Here is a 19,234-nt window from a genome sequence, read left to right on the forward strand (position 1 = left end):
CATGTTACCCAGGCTGGAGTGCAATGGCGCGATCTTGGCTCACCGCAACCTCCACCTCCTGGGTTCAGGCAATTCTCCTGCCTCAGCCTCCCCAGTAGCTAGGATTACAGGCATGCGCCACCATGCCCAGCTGATTTTTTGTAGTTTTAGTAGAGACAGGGTTTCACCATGTTGACTAGGATGGTCTCGATCTCTTGACCTCGTGATCCACCCGCCTCAGCCTCCCAAAGTGCTGGGATTACAGGCATGAGCCACCGCACCCGGCCAACAATAATTTTTTTAAAAAGGAAAATAAGTGTTTGTAAAGATGTGGAGAAACTGGAATCTTGTACATTGATGGTGAGACTAGAAATTGTTTGGCCCCGTGGAAAATGGTTTTCCAAAAAGGTTATATAGAATTGCCATATGGCCTAGCAATTTAATTCAGAGGTATGAAAAGAGACAAGTACTTATACGCCACGTTCATAGCAGCCTTATTCATAACAATCAAAAGGTGGGAAAAATCAAATGCCCATCAACAGATGAATGAATAAACAAATTATGACACATCCATACCATGTACTATTCAGCTATAAAATGGCGTGGACATTACAACATGGATGAACGTGAAAGAAGCCAGACACGAAAGGTCACATATTGTATGAGACCATTTATTTTACATGTGATAGCTAGAATTGTAAATTCAGAGACAGAAAGCAGATTTATGATTGTCAGGGATGAGAGGGAGGAGGGAGTAGGGCGTTACCAATTACTGGGTACAGGTGGCAGCTGTACAGAATTATGAACATACTAAATACCACTGAATTGTCAATTATTAAATTGCCTATTTTTATATTATGTGAATTTTGTCTCATTAAAAATAAATAAAAGTTTAAAGAATAATGTATAGGTAAGACCAAAACACCAATGGGGAACTGGTAAAGTAATGATGGTGGACAACTGGTAAAGTAATGATGGTGGACATCATATAATGAAGTCCACCATCATTACTTTACCAGTTCCCCATTGGTGTTTTGGTCTTAGTGAGACAGTGGTACCTAGCGTAAACGGGCATCTTCTGTTGCCTCTCTGTGGAACACTCTTAAATAAAGAGCTATTGCCAGGAGAAAAGGAAATACTCAAAACCAGAGATGGTATATAATCCTTGGCTCCATGACAGCAAAATGATCCACTGCCAGAAACAAATGCCCAGTTAAGCTTAGCATAGGGGCTCAGAGGACAGCCAGCCATGGCTACCTTTAGTCTTTTCTCTATCCAAACTTAACCTACAGTGATGTAGATTAAAAGAAGTTCCACACCCTCCCTTACAGGTGAGGAAACTAAACCATGGCTGCTTCTAGACCTCACACAGAGGGATGTGGGTAGGAACTCAAATAATATTTACTAATTTGGCGTACAAATTGAACTTTCTTAATCCAAAAATCTGAAATAGAAATGCTTCAAAATTCAACACTTTTTCAATGCTGACATGACACCAAAAGTGGAAATTTCACACCTGACCTCACATGACAGGTTACAGTCAAAATGCTGTCAAAATTTTATTTCATGCACAAAATTATTAAAAATATTATATAAAGTTACCTTCAGGCTTTATATCTAAAGTGTGTATGAAACACAAACCAACTTTGTATTTAGACTTGTGTCCCATCCCCAAGACATTTCATTATGTATATGTAAATATTCCCCAATCCAAAAAAGTCCAAAGTCCGAAGTAATTCTGGTCCCAAGCATTTGGGATAAGGGATGTTCAAACTGTAAAAGCTGTTTGTTATCCTTTGTCAAGCTGTGGAAATTAACAATTCTATCTATCTTCATAAATATTCTCATGAGGTTGGGCGCAGTGGCTCATGCCTGTAATCCTAGAACTTTGGGAGGCCCATGTAGGAGGATCACCTGAGGCCAGGGGTCTGAGACCAGCCTGGGCAACAAAGCAAGACCTCACCTCCATAAAAAAGTAAATTAGCCAGATGTGGTGGCACACAGTGTAGTCCCAGCTACTCAGTAGACTGAGGTGGGAGGACTGCTTGAGCCTAGGAATCTGAGGCTTCAGTAAGCTATGATCATGCCATTGCTCTCTAGTCTGGGCAACAGAGTGAGACCCTGCCTAAAAAAAAAAAAATTATTATGAATAACTGTCTAAAAGCACACCCTAAATCACAGCAGGCTCATTGTTTGGGCTTTTCCTCAGGTTCTTGTTCTATTTGCAATGCTGAAGACTGAAGCTCAGGTGCTCCTGCAATGGCATGAGGTCTCCCCTTCAGAGTGCTTTCACAGCAAGAGAAATACACACCAGAAAAAGTACTGTCGTTGTAGCCACTTACTTTCTGGGCCATGTGAATGACTCTCAGTTAACCCTTCTCCCAACAGGTACCAATCACCACACTTTAGAAATAGAGACAGAGTCTCACTATGTTGCCCTGCCTGGTCTTGAACTCCTGGGCTCAAGTAATCTGCTGGCCTTAGCCTCCTGAGTAGCTGGGACTACAATCATGTGCCACCATGCCAGGCCACCACTGCATTTTAATTTAAACTATTTGTTTTGGCCATTTCAATGTGATTATTAGAACAAAACGAGAACTTTAAATCAAAAGTGAGCTTTTCTAAAAATCCTTTTTGAAATTGCATTCTGCTGAATAAAAATTTTTAAAATCAAATTGCTTCTACAGGAAAAAGTGACAAAGTATCTATATATCTTTATTGTTTAATTCTTCTGATTGTAATAAATAGGCCACTATCAATACAGAGTGGCTGAATCAAAAGGATTTGTTTTATATATTGAGGAGGCTGGAAAAGGAGAGACAGGGAATCTAAGCTCTCCAGATTTTTACATTCGGTTTTTAAAATCTTTTCCTTATTTAAAGTGTCAAAAATTATTTTTTTTAAATTCTAGAAACAACTGAAATCACATTCGATATTTTTGAATATTCAAAAACATCTATAATTGTGGATCAGAGTTTAGGAAATGAAAAAAAAACCACTCAGATTCTCAACTTCTGTTCACTGTATCTTAAGAAATTTTACAAAATATAAACAATCTCACACTAACAATTGAAGATTTTAGAGTATTTCTGACTCACTTTAGTCTCTGGCAGGGCTGGTTCCCATTTTGAAATAAGAACTCTATGTTAAGGTGGAGGATTTAGAGACTTACAAAGTCAAAAAGAAATCATAACTCCCACATTTTTAATCATCCATCCTTCTGGTATATGATTTGCCCCATAATTCTCACCAGAAAATGAAGAAAGTTTTGAAGAACGAGTTATTCTCAATGTAAATCTCCAGCCAGCCACTGTCAATCATGTTGGCCTTTCCCCCTAGTTAGCCGTTCTCCACCTCCTGCCTGAAAACTACACTACTATTTAATTGCTTTGTGACTTCACGTTTTATTAAAGGCAGAAAAACATAAAAAGCTAAAACAAGGAGATAAGTCTATTGCCATAAATTGTCCCCTTAAGTAATGAAACTTGCCTCTCCAGTATAATAAGGTGGGTACTGTGAAAACCCCCAACAAGTGCAATTCTGCCTAAGTCCACAGCCCCCATCACTTACAGCACACCTTGTAGTTCTCTGGAGTGCAGCGCCATAGATCAGACCCCAGGGCAGTCAGCTGCAGGCTTTTTAAAGCCAGTGTGAAGGGCACAGCCGAGGGAGTCACTTTGCTCTCCACCCTTACCCACTCCAAATTTATCTTGTATTTTCATGACCGGAGGAGAGAAGCAGAAATAAGAGACAAAGTTATAAAATATTTTATATTGGGAGGCCGAGGTGGGTGGATCACAAGGTCAAGAGATCAAGACCATCACCGCCAACCTGGTGAAACCTCGTCTGTACTAAAAACACAAAAATTAGCCAGACATGGTGGAGCATGCCTATAGTCCCAGCTACTTGGGAGGTTGGGGCAGGAGAATCACCTGAACCCGGGAAGCAGATATTGCAGTGAGCTGAAATTGTACCACTGCACTCCAGCCTGGCAACAGAGCAAGACTCTGTCTCAAAAAAAAAATTATACACTGATAGCACCCCACCTCTTATCCCATTCACTAGAAATCCAGCTATGTGTCATAACCCAGTGAACACATTTTAGGCTAAGTGTTCATTTTCATGAATTTAGAAGAATTCACTCCTGTCCCTTTTAAGCCCCCATTTCTCCCTCTGTAGTGGGATGGAAATAATAATCATCAGATTAAACGATGTTCCTGAATGTGCCCAAGCCCCTGCCCTCTGGAAGACTGTATCCAATAATTTACACAAACGAATCGGGTCTTTGTGTTTAAAGTCCTGTGAAAACATCAATTGGTAACTTCTCTAAGATGCCACCAGCCAAAAAACAAAGGCTTCAGGTGTTTTTGAATTCTACTAATGTGTATAAGAAAGTTCGTGACATTAGTCAGAAAAACCATGCAAGTATATGGTGGGGGTGGGGTGGGGGCAGGGATATGTGTAAAGATCTAATATATCCACTAAGCATAAAAAATGTCTGGAAAGCACTTTAGGAGGCCGAGGCGGGTGGATCATGAGGTCAATAGATCGAGACCATCCTGGTCAACATGGTGAAACCCCGTCTCTACTAAAAATACAAAAAATTAGCTGGGCATAGTGGCACGTGCCTGTAATCCCAGCTACTTAGGAGGCTGAGGCAGGAGAATTGCCTGAACCCAGGAAGCTGAGGCCGCGGGTGAGCCGAGATCGCGCCATTGCACTCCAGCCTGGGTAACATGAGTGAAACTCTGTCTCAAAAAAAAAAAAAAAAAAAAAACCAAAGTCTGGAAGGATATACAATAAACTCAGCAGTGGTTATATTAAGGGATAGGATCAGAAAGTGGGATACAAGAGTCCTTTTTTGTCTGTATAAATGTTTTACTGTTTGAATATCTGACAATGGGCACATATGACTTTTGTCATGAATTTTCAAAGAGTTAAAATATGGAAAGGAATAATGACCGTTATTTTCCAAACCAAAACTTGAAACACATGGTCTGCCAAAAGATTTTTATTCCACATCTAGAGACAGGAAAAGCAGTCACTATAATGTTCAAATTCAATGGTTTAAAAAAAAATGGCAGCCAGAATTATCTAAAACAAGATTGTCTACTAGCATTAGAATTGAGCAAGTACAAATCCCTAAGTCAGTCACATTATTTCTTCCTTCCTCTTAGAAGCAGGCTATAGTGGCTGACCCCAGTATCATCTTTCTCGGTACTAAGCCAGCATGCTCATGAGGAATTTGGCTCAAGTCAATTAACAGTTTCTGCATTTATGTTTTGCACAAAGGACTACTCGAGGAGAGAAAAGCAAACAAAAGAAACAAAAAACAGTATCATAGTGCTTAAGGACTATAATTTGAGTCAGGATTCTCTTACAAACAAGAACTACAAAAATTGCAGGTGGCTATTCATTTGGGAAAGAAATTAATTTTAATTCCTATCTTGAATCACATTTCAAACTAAGTTTCATACAGATAAAATATTTTAAAATATGAAATGAAGCCATAAAACTACAATGAGGTAGATATAGGTAAATTTCTGTGCAATCTTGTGGTTAGAGATGTAATATTAATTCATTTCTTCTATAAATACTATATGCTATGCACTAGAGACCTTGCTGTGGACAACACAGACAGCACCCTGCCTCTATGGAGTTATAGGCTAGGGGGAGAAATAGGTAAAGAGTAAGTTAATAAAAAATAATAATTGTGGCCGGGCATGGTTGCTCACTCCTTGATACCAGCACTTTGGGAAGCTGAGGTGAGTAGATCATCTGAGGTTAGGAGTTTGAGATCAGCCTAGCCAACATGGCAAAACCCTGTCTACTAAAAATAGAAAAATTAGCTGGGTGTGGTAGTGGGCACCTGTAAGACCAGCTACTCGGTACACTGAGGCAGGAAAATCGCTTGAACCTGGAAGGCAGAGGTTGCAGTGAGCCGAGATAGCACCATGGCCTCTGGCCTGGGCAACAGAGCGAGACTGCATCTCATAAATAAATAAACAAATAAAAATAATACAGGCATTGATCGACTTACGACCTATGCAGCTTATGACCATTCAACTTTACGACCACAATCGGTAGCCACGACTGCTCCGCTGTAGATTTTTGGAAACACTACAACATTTTGATGTGTATCAAGAATATCGCTACCACCTGGGAGGCTGTGACGAGAAAGTGCATGAATGGCATCTGGAAAAATTGTGTTAAGTGCTATGTTAATGATTTTGATGGATTTGACAGTGAACATGAACTTGAAATGATTTGGGGAAAAAATAGTAAAACTCGCTAAAGACCTTTCTTTGGGGCGTGAAATGAAAGATGTCGAAGAGTTGCTAGACAAAGAATCCGGAGAACTTACAAATGAAGAGCTAATTGAACTGGAAGAAGAAAGAGTGGCAGAAGAAGAAAGATGAGAAGCACAGAAAGAAGAGGAGGAGCCAGAAAGAAAGTTCACCATTAAGGGATTATCAGACGGTTTATCTTTACTGAGTAAACTTTTTATACATTTTGAAGCAATGGACCCAAATATCGAACGATTTGCAAGGATTGAACGGATGGCGCACGATGTGTTTCGTCCGTATCATGAGATTTATGAAGAAAAAAAGAAACATACAATTCAGACAAAGCTCACCATGTTTATGAAGAAACCAACTCCGGTAACCCCAATTGCTGCCTCAGATGACGACATCAACGATCCGCAGCCAAGCATCAGCAGCCAATAAAATGTTTCGTACATGTTTATATATTTTGATATGTTTTGCAATTGGGAAAATGTTTCCTATGGTATTTTTTACACCTGTATTTTCTATTTTTGTATGCACCTGTATTTTGTAATTTTGTATGTTTTGCAAATATTAAACCAGTTGTACTGGTAATGCAGTGTTTTACTTAAACCTGACGAATGTAAAAATAACAAACAAAATGGTGTAGAGATGATACAAATGGCATAAAATGAACAAAGAAAATTATGATATATAACAATAATGAAAGAAAATTATGATAAAATATGACTTAAAGATTTTTATAACATCATTTCACAGTACTGTACATATAGCCTACTCAACTTACGACCAAATCATGTTATGACCGGTCTGTCGGAACCAATCGTGGTCGTAAGTCGAGCACTAGCTGTAATTGCCTATTGAGAAGTGCTCAAAGGGGAGTGTGTGCATGCGCACAGGCATGCATGCATGCACACATTTTCCAGGCAAAAAAACTGTATCTGCAGGATCTCAGGGACAGGAAGGAGGTTGGCATATTCCTTGGACTGAGAAGAGGCCAGTGGGGCTGGAACGCAGTGTCGAAGGGTGAGTGACAAGAGGTGGGGCTTTAGAGCAGGCAAAGCCAGATCATGCCAGGCCCTGCAGGCCATGGTAACAAGAATGCCATGATGAGCTCAGGCAGGGTATGCCAAGATATGATTACATTTCAAAGAGATTACTCTGCTATGTGAAGAACTGACAGTGGGCAACAAATACCACGCATTATTACTTCCTAGTTACTTTATAAGGAAACCACAAAGGAAAAGATTTGACTACCTAGATTTAAATATTTACATACATTTAAAAGCAGTATAAAATTCAAAGACAAATTACAAAATTTCATATATTTTTATAATAAAAGATACTTTAAAAATGTTAAATCTTTAAAATCTTGTTGCTGCAAGTCAGTAACAAAAATAGCAAATATCCCTCTGGAGAAATGGGCAAAGGCTAAGAACAGAAAATTCACAAAGGAATATAAATGGCATATGAAAAGATCTTCATCTGTCTATAAAACTGTTAAGTTTTTTTTTTTTTTTTTTTTTTTTTTAAACTCTGCTATCCAATGTTAAGAAGGGTGTGAGAAAAGAGACCTCTCGTATACTGGTGATGGAATTGTAAGTTGGTTAAGTCTTCCAGCAATATGTATTATGTATCAAACCTCTTTCCTAATCTTATAAGGAAATAATTAAGAGCACCCTCACAAATACAGTTAGAAGGATGTACATTAACATACATGTCCAAAGTGAGATTTGTTAAAATACATTCCTGAAACAGAATCTTCACCAACCCTTAATAATTACACAGCAGTGACAACTGATGAGGAGAAAAGGTTTATAATTTATCAACTGAGAAAAGCAGAGTGCATTTTTGAATTTAAGAATCTTATTTAGGTATATATACTTAAAAAAATCTCTGGAAGAATATGAACAGTGGTTATTTAATGGTGGTAAAATCACACATTTTTAACAGGTCTTTTACCTATTGACACATCTTTCATTTTTCTACAGTCACTATTTACTGCTTTTAATAATGCATAAAATCTCTAAGCAAAAAAAAAAAAAAATCTGAAATACCACAAAACAAAACTTGAAGCACACCAAACTGCCCGGTAAAGGAGGAGACAGGGTAGACTCGAGATGAATCAGAAATGGTAATGCTGGAAAGGGACTTTGGGGAACGTATGTTTAGTCTAATTCTTCATTTCGAAGCTTAGGAAACCATTCACCATCTCCTCACTTCACCTCCCTGACTATACTAACAAAGGCTATTAGGACACAAAACAAAACTACTGCTGCTTGGTCTTCACTAATTAAAAAACCATGTACCCCCCTGAGAAGCAGGCAAAAATATTTTAACTGTGGCACTTAACTCCTGAGTAAAAGGTACCCAGGACAGGCACACAGCCTGACAGCTGCTTTGGTATCTGGAAACAAGAGGGTTATTGCAAAGTGCCGTTTTTCCCTCACTTCTCAAGCAATTAAGGCATATTTCCTTGTTCATATTGATCCTGTACCTGCCTATCGCCGAGCTCACAAAGAAACGCTCTCAGGTGGTTACATACATCTGGCAAGGATATTCTCAGCACACCTAAGGGGTTCACAGAATCTGTTGAGTTAGAGCCCAGATGTTTTTATCTGGGTCCTGCCTGCTGCACAGCAGAGGTCTTTGGCAGGCATTTCTAATTCCTTGGCCCATTTCCCACAACAGATATTCTAAATGGCTTCCCCTTCTCAAATCTAAAACCCAAAATCTACCACTTTTACTCTCCAGAAACAAATACTTTATTCTTTCTTTATTCAGGCCATAATCCTTCGGCCCTCTTAATGTTCCTTTCTATTTCAAATCACCTGAGTCTCCTCCCTCCTTCCTGGTTCACAGGTAGCATCCCTCCTGTCTCAAAGATGAAGCCGTCCCCCCTGATCTAGTCAGCCAGCCCTGTGAGCATGGAAGTCCTGGCCCCTCAGTTTTCCCCTTTCTTTATGACTCCTTCCCCTGACCTCTTTCCCCACTGGGTACCTCCCTTTACTTTTAGTATATCTAAGTTCCCTTACCCCAACTCTGCGGCCTCCTCCCAGTGGCATTCTCTTTTGCTCCTTCTTTTCCAGCAAATCTCTAGACCTGGGTATCTCCACCTGCACCTCCTTCACTTACCATGTTAGGAAGCATCAAGAGTGAGTATTTACAGTCAGAAGGCCCAGAGTACACATTCAGCTCTGCCACTGACCATTTCCACAACCTTCAGAGAGCAAGCCACTTAATCCTCCAAGTCAATTTCCTCCTCTGTAAGATGAGATTAATAATATCTGCTCCATCTCCTTCACAGCTGTGTTGTGAGGATCAAATGAGATAATGTGTGTGGAAGTACACTGGTAGCTTAATATAAAGTACTTTAACATTCTAGTTATTCCCGTTATTACTCTATCCCTGACCTCTCAGCTTCAACTGAGTCAGGGAAGGTAATTTGTGATCTTCAGGTTGGTCAGTGTCAACCCCAACAATGCTTCAATGTCAGCACTTTAGTTTCAACTGTGAATTACTGATTTGGTAATAATTATAATTCATTAAAAAACAAGTATAACCTTGGAGTTTTTAAATTATATGAGCAGGGACTTCTGGAAGACAACAGTAGTAAGCCAACAATTATTGAACACATACCAAAAGTCAGGCGCTGTTCTAAAGTACTTTACCAGAGAGGTTTTATTACTATTTTCATTTTACTTATCGGGAAATTGAGGCAGATCACAGTCATGATTTGAACCCAGGTATCTAACTCTAAACTCCACGCCCTATCTAATTCCATTACTGGCAAAGTGGGTGCTAGAAAGAAAGAAACCAGTAAGGAGATAATGACTACTGCAGCATTAGATGCCAGGGATAATATGGACTTAAACAGGAATATTTAGAATGGTTTTTGAAAACCAACACTTTTTTTCAAATTGCTAACTACCAATGTTGCTGAGAGCTGAAAGTTATCTGGTACTTCCATACACTGCTACTGAGATTATAAACGGTATGGTCTTTCAAAAAAACAGAGTGTATCAACAGAGTAAATTAACAGAATACATCAATGCCTGAGTGCTATATTCTATCACTGTTCAGCAATGCCACTTGTAGCAATTTATCCTAGGGGAATAATCATAGATGTGCATGACAGATGTTCACTGCAATGCTATTTCTAAAAGTAAACAAGAAATGACAAAAATGTCTAATAAAAGGAGATAGGATAGAGAAACCATTATATTTCCATATATCTGAACACTACGCAGTCATTTAAAATAATGCTGTAGAAAAAAGGAATAAACATTTTATTAAGGAAAAGAAGTATGCAAAAAATAAAACCCACTGACATGGGCTTTGGTATCTGACTGGTTCAAGTTCTGAGCCAGTGGGTTTACCAGCTGGGCAAGTCATTTAATTTTAAAAATTAAATCACTCTTAAATTAATTACTTAAATTACATGGGCAAGTCATTTTTTTTTTTTTTTTTTTTTTTTTTTTTTTTTTTTTTTTTTTTTTTTTTTTTTTTTTTTTTTTTTTTTTGAGAGACCGAGTCTAGCTCTGTCGCCCAGACTAGAGTGCAGAAGTGCAATCTCAGCACAATACAGCCTCTATCTACTGGGTTAAGTGATTCTCCTGCCTCAGCCTCTCTAGTACCTGAGATTACAGGTGTGTGCCACCACCCCCAGCTAATTGTTGTATTTTTAGTAGAGATGGAGTTTTACCATGTTGGCCAGGCTGGTCTCAAACTCCTGATCTCAAGTGATCTGCCTGCCTTGGCCACCCAAAGTGCTGGGATTACAGGAGTGAGCCACCGTGTCCAGGTAATTTCTCCGAGCCTCAATTTTCCCATGTGTAAATGAGGATAATAAATGTACTAACCCCAAGGGTTATGAGAATTAATAATACAAAGTGCTTACTATTTAGCTTGGCACAGCACAAGCATGCAATAAATGTTAATTTGCAAAAGCAGAGAAAGTTAACACATACAACACATACACATATTCTAAATAATTGGAAAATAATATAATACAATTTTAACACATCATCTCTAGAAATAAGAGTTAACAGATTTTTATGTAAACTCTAGTTTCTAGATTTTATTTATTGAATAAAGCTAGAAATACATTAATATTTGAGTATCTCCATTTTTTTCAAGTAGCCTTAATACTCCTTTTGATCTATTAAGTTTCTTTAGTATTATCCAGTCTATGCATATTGTGTTTATGGAAATGGGGTATTTATTGATTTAATCTAAAGAGTAATACAATTCACTTTTATTCTTCAGAGTAAAAGAGCTTATGCATATTTCATCCTATAAAAGTGTTTTCTGCAATCATACATTTGCAGATCAAGAGCAATCTCAACAGATTATTGGAGCATAAAAGAAGAGAATGAATTCGTATCTCTAAAAAGCAAAGTTAAAGGAGACAAACATGACAACTTCATGATAGTTATAAAGAAAAAGTGATATGTTACCTTAATTACGTAAGGCCAGAAATTACTGCAATAAATATTTCAACTCCATGGACAATTTTCTAAGTGTGATTAAAAGATGAAAGTAATTTACTAGTTCAGAAGTCCATCCAGTATAGTGACCATGGTCCTGAAAGGAAAAAGAAATTTCTTTGAGGGAAAAGTAATGGAACAATACTCTTTTTTAGGCTTGAGATCCTCAGGAGAAGGGAATCAATTATTGGAGACAGCTATGCACTTTCGAAATCAAAGTACAGTTAAGCCACTTTCATGCTGGGGGTGCAGGGGCAGCCAGAATAAAAGGGAGCCTAAGATACCATGCAAAGAGTCCCTTTTGCTTTAGGTAAAGCCTAGCTACTCACTCTGGTGACGCACCACCAGCAAAGAAAAGTGCTGGATCCCTCATAGCTTTCCACCTTCTGTTCTGTCCTCCTTTGTGTGTTTGGTAGTATACACATAAATCAACACATGCACACCATTCTATCTTAATGTATTTTTTAATCTCTGTCATTCTTACTCAGATCACTCCATAACAAACACATGTCCTTCCTCCTACAACTGTTAATGGCAGTTCCCTGGGACTAAAACCTTGGAACTGTTTCTAAGTCATCCCTCTCATCATCACCTTCCACTATTAGTCCATCACTTTCCCCAAATGTCCTGCTGCCCTCTACCCCTTTTTCACTCCTATGCCACGGCTAAACCCAACTTCTTTAGCATATCCCATTTGTTTTAACAAGAGCCTCTAACTTGGCCCCTCTGCAGATCACAGCCTGTCCACTCTCTTACAGAGAAATTGCTTTCATCCTATTCCTGTAACCTTGAACAAGCTTGGGCCCATCCTTTTGACTGTAAAATAGAGAACTAGTTTCAAAGTTTTCCATCCTCACTGTGCTTTGAAGTCAGATGTCCCTGGGCATGAATCTTGATCCAGCCATTCTGCAAAACTTAGATAAGTATGCCTGCTTAAAACTCAGTCTCACTATGTATAAAATGGGAACTAGTACACATACTCCAAAGGTTTGCTGTAAAATAAAAATGAGATCTTAAGCCTTACAGATCACACAGCAGGTACTCAACAATATTAGTTATTCCCATCCCACCTTATAGAATCCCACAAACTTTGAAGTACTCTGGTCTTATAACTTCCAAACCTAATGTTTTCTCACGTCTACATCCTTAGTGATAATGATTTTCCCTTCCATCACATATAAACTCCTCTGTTGACCTTCAGTTCTTCCATTATCTATCACTACTTTATCTTTCTCTAATTTCCAATAAACACCCTCTATTCAATCAGATTAATCTAATCATTCTCCCAAGAACACATACTTACACTCTGCCTTTGGGCCCATCAGTCCCCCACAGACCTTTCTCCACTCTGTCAAGGCCCAGCTTGAATCCAAAGCCCCAGCAAAGCCGACCTTGGAAACAATTTAACCCTCACACACTGCCTTAACATTATTGTAGGCTCTTTCATGTTTACCAAGCTTAGTTGTCCAGCTGGAAAAAGCTATTCTGATTATTTCAAGTTAAGCTTTTAACTTCAGTGTGAATTGCCTTAAGAGTTTTTACAAACCACATATTTTTTGGATAGGCTCTATCAGTGCTTTTTGACATTCATGGGGCTTTGTGACTTAAGGTAAGAGTCTTTTATTAATTCCATCATTTTTATTTGAGGCTCACACAAGGAGCTTGTTCCATCGTCAATGGGTAGACCACTAGTAGACAATCTGACAGCTGTCTCATAAAGCCAGATATGAGTTCTAAGTACGTACAATGTCTGTCAGATTTTGTGACAAAGCGAACATGTTCTAATTTCAAACACCACTTTAAGATCAAACTGTCAATGCCAGCAAGGATGATGCACAATGGGGAAAGATGACTGGTCACTAGAGTTTTACCTGAAGATGATGGTTGAAGCTCTAGGGGTAAATGAAGGTTCTAAGGGGAGTGAGTAGAAGACACAGTGAAGGGTCAAGGTACATGGAAGAAGACACTGAGTGGTTACAGAGGCAGAAGAACCACAAGGGTGGAGAGGCACACAAGCCCAAAGAGAGTTGACTAACAACACAGCAAATGCTGCAGATGGGGACAAAATGTCACTGGGTTTAACAATTAGGAAGGAGATCATGAGGTCATTTTGAAAATCCGCAATTTTCAAAATGGCAGCTACAGAATGCTGACTGCAGGACCCTGAAGAGAAACTGGGAGGAAGGGAAACAGAAACAAGCAGAGACTTCCTGCCAAGAACGTTGGTTCTTAAGCCAAAAGGTTTGTGCTGGTCATTTTCTAACCCTGAACTTAACAGCTCAACGAAACACCCAAGCTTGCTCTTCTTCCCTTGCTCCTCACCTGTCCGTGTGCAGACAGCCTGACTGCTGAAGACAGAACTGACAACTGACTGCAAACCCTTCCCGCCTCGTCTTTCCCAACACCACCCTCACATGCCTGGTTTTGGTTCCCTAACAAATCTTGCAGAACTGTTCAACAGCTACATGTTATGAGGTCTCAACAGCTGAGTTATATTCTTCTGCTGCTGTAGGTAAATGACAGTTATTTAACATAAAAGGAAAGACACCAAAATATGTTAAATAAACAGAAGTCCAGTTCAGATCAAATATCATATTACTATCTTTGGGTGACCTACATAATTTATGCTGAATTATTTAAAAAATATTTTTTTTTCCTTCAAAGTAGTACTTTGTTCTTTACTGTAAGTTTTAAAAAAATCAAAGAAAACATAAAAATTATGAGGACAATTAGCAGTTTGTTGAACCACCTACTTTGATATGCATGCATGACACACATAAACATAACACACAAATGTGTAAGGACATAGAAGTGTCACTAAAACTGAATCATATGGTATTACTTGTAACTTTTTTTCCCATTTATTCTGATGGAAGTTCTGTATCATTTAATAGTCTTGTATCCTTGCATTTTTTTTCAACTCAATGAAATAAAACGAGAAGGCAAGATTAGAGAAGTATGCTTTCATTTTTAATGGCTGTCAAACAATCCGTTTTAATAAATCCTCTTGAAGCACTTAAGTCGCCTCCAATTTTTGATTATGTATTTAATGCTCAGAAAGATATCCTTCACTATACCAATAAGTATTTGCCTAGGATAATGTCAAGGTCAAATGTATGGACAATATGAGAATCTGAAGTTGATAACTTGCCCTACACAATGTTTGAGCCAGTGGCACATGACAATAACCACTCCTCTGCACGCCCTCTAACACTAGGTAATTTTATAAAACTGTATTCTACAGATTTAAGTTTTAAATTTTGATTAGCATATCTTTGAGGTTGAACACTTTGTACCTTTTTACACTCATTCATGCTCTCTATTTTTCTACTAAAGTGTTCATCTTATTGATCTGGAATACCTTTTCATATATCCAGGATATTAATTTCACATATCCAAGGTATCAATTAAGGATATATGAATTAATGTTATTAATATCTATTATGGATTAATACACATATGGATTGATATGTGTTAATATTAATCCATATGTCCTGAATAATGGAGAGAAATAGTATATTCATTGGGAAACAAAATCAACTCAAGCCTATTAGAGCTGGAAAGGATCTTTATCATAAGGATACTGATGGATCCTTCATATATAAGGATACTAATATATGAGGTTTGTCATATGTATTACAATTCATTTCCATAGTTTATTTAATTTCTAAAATGGAAACATCACTACTTCACTTATCTATTTTGAAGCTTGAAGAACATGCAGTTAAATGAGTGGAAGTAATCATCATAAAAACAAAACCAAAAGGGAAAATTGCTGCTACTTACTGAGGACTTCGTAAGGACCCTTATTCTTTCAGTCCTTATGATGAACCTACTGGGAAGGCATTTCCATTCCTCATTTACAGATAAAATGTAATAGATATCCAGAGACAGTAAACGATAATTAGATTTTAAATTTTTACAAATAAGCTCTGTATTGATCCTAAAAAAGACTTGGTAACAGAATTACTCCCAGCAGTATCTGTAGTAAAATTTCCTCCTTAGAAGTAATCCCAGGGACTACTCCCATTTCTCTGCCAGCAACAAACCAAGTTACTATGCTTTGCACCAACCATTCTTTTAAGTTTCTCTAGCAAACTCTTCTTCCCCTTCCTCTATGACATATCTTTACTATTGTCATTCTGAGAGCAAGAAAATATTTTTGGCTAGGAGCCTAGGCTACATTATCAGTCACTAAAAGTTTAACATGATGACAGATACTTTGCTCTCTAACATAAATACCTTAAGGGTTCTTCAGTGGCTTATACGTTAGTGATGTCTACAGCAACGGCATACATCTGAACCCATGCTTTTGTCAGGGGTGAAGCACGCTGTGATGTATAAATATTTTATATACAGCTCGTGCTGAAATTCTAGATGAAGAGGCATTCACAGAGCCTCTGTAATATGCTGGTTGCTCAAGACAGCATATTTTTATTAAAGTTGTGTGCAAGCTTTGCCATATCCCATAGAGATCTCCTTTATTTGATCATAGCTCCCCCACCCCCAAATGATTTTTTAAATGCATTGGTTGTGCTATGGGCAAGGCAGCATCTGCAATGATGGCAAAGGGAAGGTAGCTGATTGTCAAAACTGGTTGTACTCAATTAGTCTAGCCTAGCCACTGTGGATTCCAAGGGCAAAAGGGCACAGGGTGAGTGAGCCTGGTAGATGAGTTTCTTCGCAGGAATATCAACAGAACTAGACTACCCATTGCCAGAAAATGGAAAAGGAAATACTTTTATTAATTCACTGAAGATTTATACAAAATGTTTAGGAATTTGAAGGCCACTCTTATGGAGTAACAGGTTTCCAAATGGGTTTTGGAAACAGCCAAACAATAGCAGCAACAACAAAATGCCTCATATCCTCCTGACAATTTGAGGCAGGTAAGGCCACATGCCCCTCATACTCTCCTCACCAGCCCCCAGCAAGTAGCTAAGAGGAAGGGCAGTTGCCACCTCTACATGGGGAAGTGGCCACAAGAAGACTGTTGCTAGGTGACCACAGAGGAAGCAGCGCCTTTTGCACCACCTGATTCTGGGGCAGCAGGAGTCCTCAATGTTTTTCTCTCTGAAACTTCCTGATTCACAAGTTTCGAGGGCTCTGGCTTACCTGCTTCAGGGAGGTTGTGGTAGGGTTCCCTAAGGAGAAAAGCAGTTGAGAAGAGAGCACGATCCCCCAGACTAAGGGGAGCTCTTGGAGGTGAATGAGTGTGAAACTCAGAGTGGCAGATGGCCATACCTGCACTCTGGCTGCACCCTCAGGTGTGCAGCAATCCCAGGGGGATGGTTGGATGCTGACAAAGCATCCTCCCTTGCCTCAAATGCAGCCCAGAAGCAGTAGGGACTGGTGTAAACAGATAACTTAGGACACCTTCCTGACATTATGACACTAGTAAGGCCTGGAACCTTGGCACAATTCTGGGAGGGCTATATGGGAAAGAAATCCAAGAATAATTGAGGCAAACCTTTCTGCTACCTGAAAGCAATAGAAGCTTAGAGTCAAGATTAAGTCTACTTAGCAAAGTGCAATATTCTCTGCACCTCTAGTTTGTGGACTAAGCTTCATTCCCAATTTAAATTAACCCCTTAGTAAGCAAATGTACTAATGAAGGAAGGGTTCATAGCTAGTAACCTATTTTTCTCAGTTCAACATCATTGACTCCCATCAGTGGATCAGAGATCAAAATGGTATTCAGAATAAAGGACGCTTTTACAGAAGATTCACGAGAAGGCTTTTGTATCATGCAAACATTTCACAAAGAACTTCCAGTCCCACTTGCCCCCACTGCCATGAAAAGGGTCTGTTTAACATAGGAATCACTGGAGACATGCTGACAGCCATGAAGCCTCATGGGGTGGAGTCACTTTAGAAAATTCACCACAATCCAGGACTGATTCACTGTCTGGTCGAGGTTTTTCAGGTCCAACCTCCAAATTTTCTTGGAGCCAAAGATTATTACTTTCCAAGTGTGGGGTTAATGAATAAACCCACAGCAATAAGTGAATGGAATAACATAGGGAGAGTACTTTTGTCCCATCTATGCAAGCTACTCTCCTCTCTGGGCTCTTCTGACTGGGCCACAGAGTCAGAGGTGGCCCTCCCATACTGACTCCCTGCACCCACTTACCTCCCCAACCATGGCTCACTGGACCACATAAAGGCGTGAGATCTATGCTGAGCAAGATGCTCCTCCCCTAGGGCTTGGGCTTTAAAATTAGGGCTGAGGAACTGCCATGCAGGCTCCAGATGGAGCTGGATCTATGTGTTGCATAGCTATGGATGACAAACCAGAGCTGGAGTCCAGAAAGGTGAGGACAGAGCTGAGAGAAGCAGTGACAACACACAGAGTCCTTCAACTTCCTCATGCTTTTCTACTTCTGATTCCAGGTTTTTGCTGAATATCGTGGATTTTGGGGAGGACTTCAGTATCTTGATAACATCCTCCCTAAGTTTGTTTTGTTCCTGGAAGCCAAAGATTGCCCGTTGAATACTATCCTTTCCCATTACCAAGCTAATACCCAGCTGTGCTAGGAGAGCCCACACTGGGGGCAGAGGGAAGCGGATCCAGGGTGGGTGGGTCAGGGAAGGCTATCTGGAGTACAGGCACTCAACTGAAGACCTCCCCAGGGACTAGACCTCCCATCCCTGCAGATTCAGTATGCCTTCCCTGCCAAATTGTGCCTCACTGAACCCTGTTTTTCTAGGTTTGCATGTGGAATACTATGCTTCAGCTGGCATTATGTCTGTGTGTTCAAACCTGCATATAGTCAATTTTTCCCATTTTCAGCTGCAGACATTTTATTAAATCAAGATATAACAGTCAAATTCCTGGAGTTATGAGAGTGCTGTGCCCTCTCTCCCCTCCCCATGGATGAGCTTGTCATCTTTGAGATGGAATTTTTAGCATAGCTTGAGCCTACATTTTGAATAAAAGTTAAATATTATACAGAGGTAGGAGAAATTGATTATCTAGAGTAGTATCAGTTTTCTGACAGAACTGGCAGGATCTGGAATAATTTCTCCCATAAATATCCAAGTACAATTTCTTGAGGGTAAAGAAGGGTCCAACTTAATAATGAGTATTTTATTTTCAATTGTCATGCTTGATTTTTTTCCCTAAAAACTTGCACTGATGCTGTAACAATGCATAAATCTAGCTGTTTACACATATATTTTTAAAAGTCAACACTGAGATATACTCCTAAACTACGAAAACACACACACACACACACACACACACACACACACACACACACACACAGCTAAAAGATAAAAAGTAAGACTCAAGAATCCAAATCATTCTTCCTTACTTGCTATCTAGATACATAAAGCAAGAAGAATGTTTCCTGCTTTCTTTGAAGCAAAGAAAACAAAAGGTCAATGCTTTTACTGATGTATTTCTGGATGATCCAATGAGAAAGCAATTTTCTGAGGGGTCCTCATTTGGCTCACTTCTGCCCTTGAAACCACAAG

The 19,234-nt window shown here is 39.1% G+C and overlaps 1 protein-coding gene across 5 annotated transcripts in view; it reads right to left on the minus strand.

The window, feature by feature from the left end:
* Positions 1-19,234, minus strand: part of KANK1 (KN motif and ankyrin repeat domains 1) — a 238,518-nt gene that overhangs the window by 152,778 nt on the left and 66,506 nt on the right. For all 5 annotated transcript variants that reach the window (XM_037743812.1, XM_017543396.2, XM_037743796.1 and 2 more), the window contains exon 2: positions 11,726-11,852. The gene's annotated coding sequence lies outside the window, so the exon portion shown is untranslated. The remainder of the gene's footprint in view (positions 1-11,725; positions 11,853-19,234) is intronic.

The sequence above is a fragment of the Cebus imitator genome, unplaced genomic scaffold (genome assembly GCF_001604975.1).
Source record: "Cebus imitator isolate Cc_AM_T3 unplaced genomic scaffold, Cebus_imitator-1.0 Scaffold155, whole genome shotgun sequence".
Taxonomy (NCBI): domain Eukaryota; kingdom Metazoa; phylum Chordata; class Mammalia; order Primates; family Cebidae; genus Cebus; species Cebus imitator.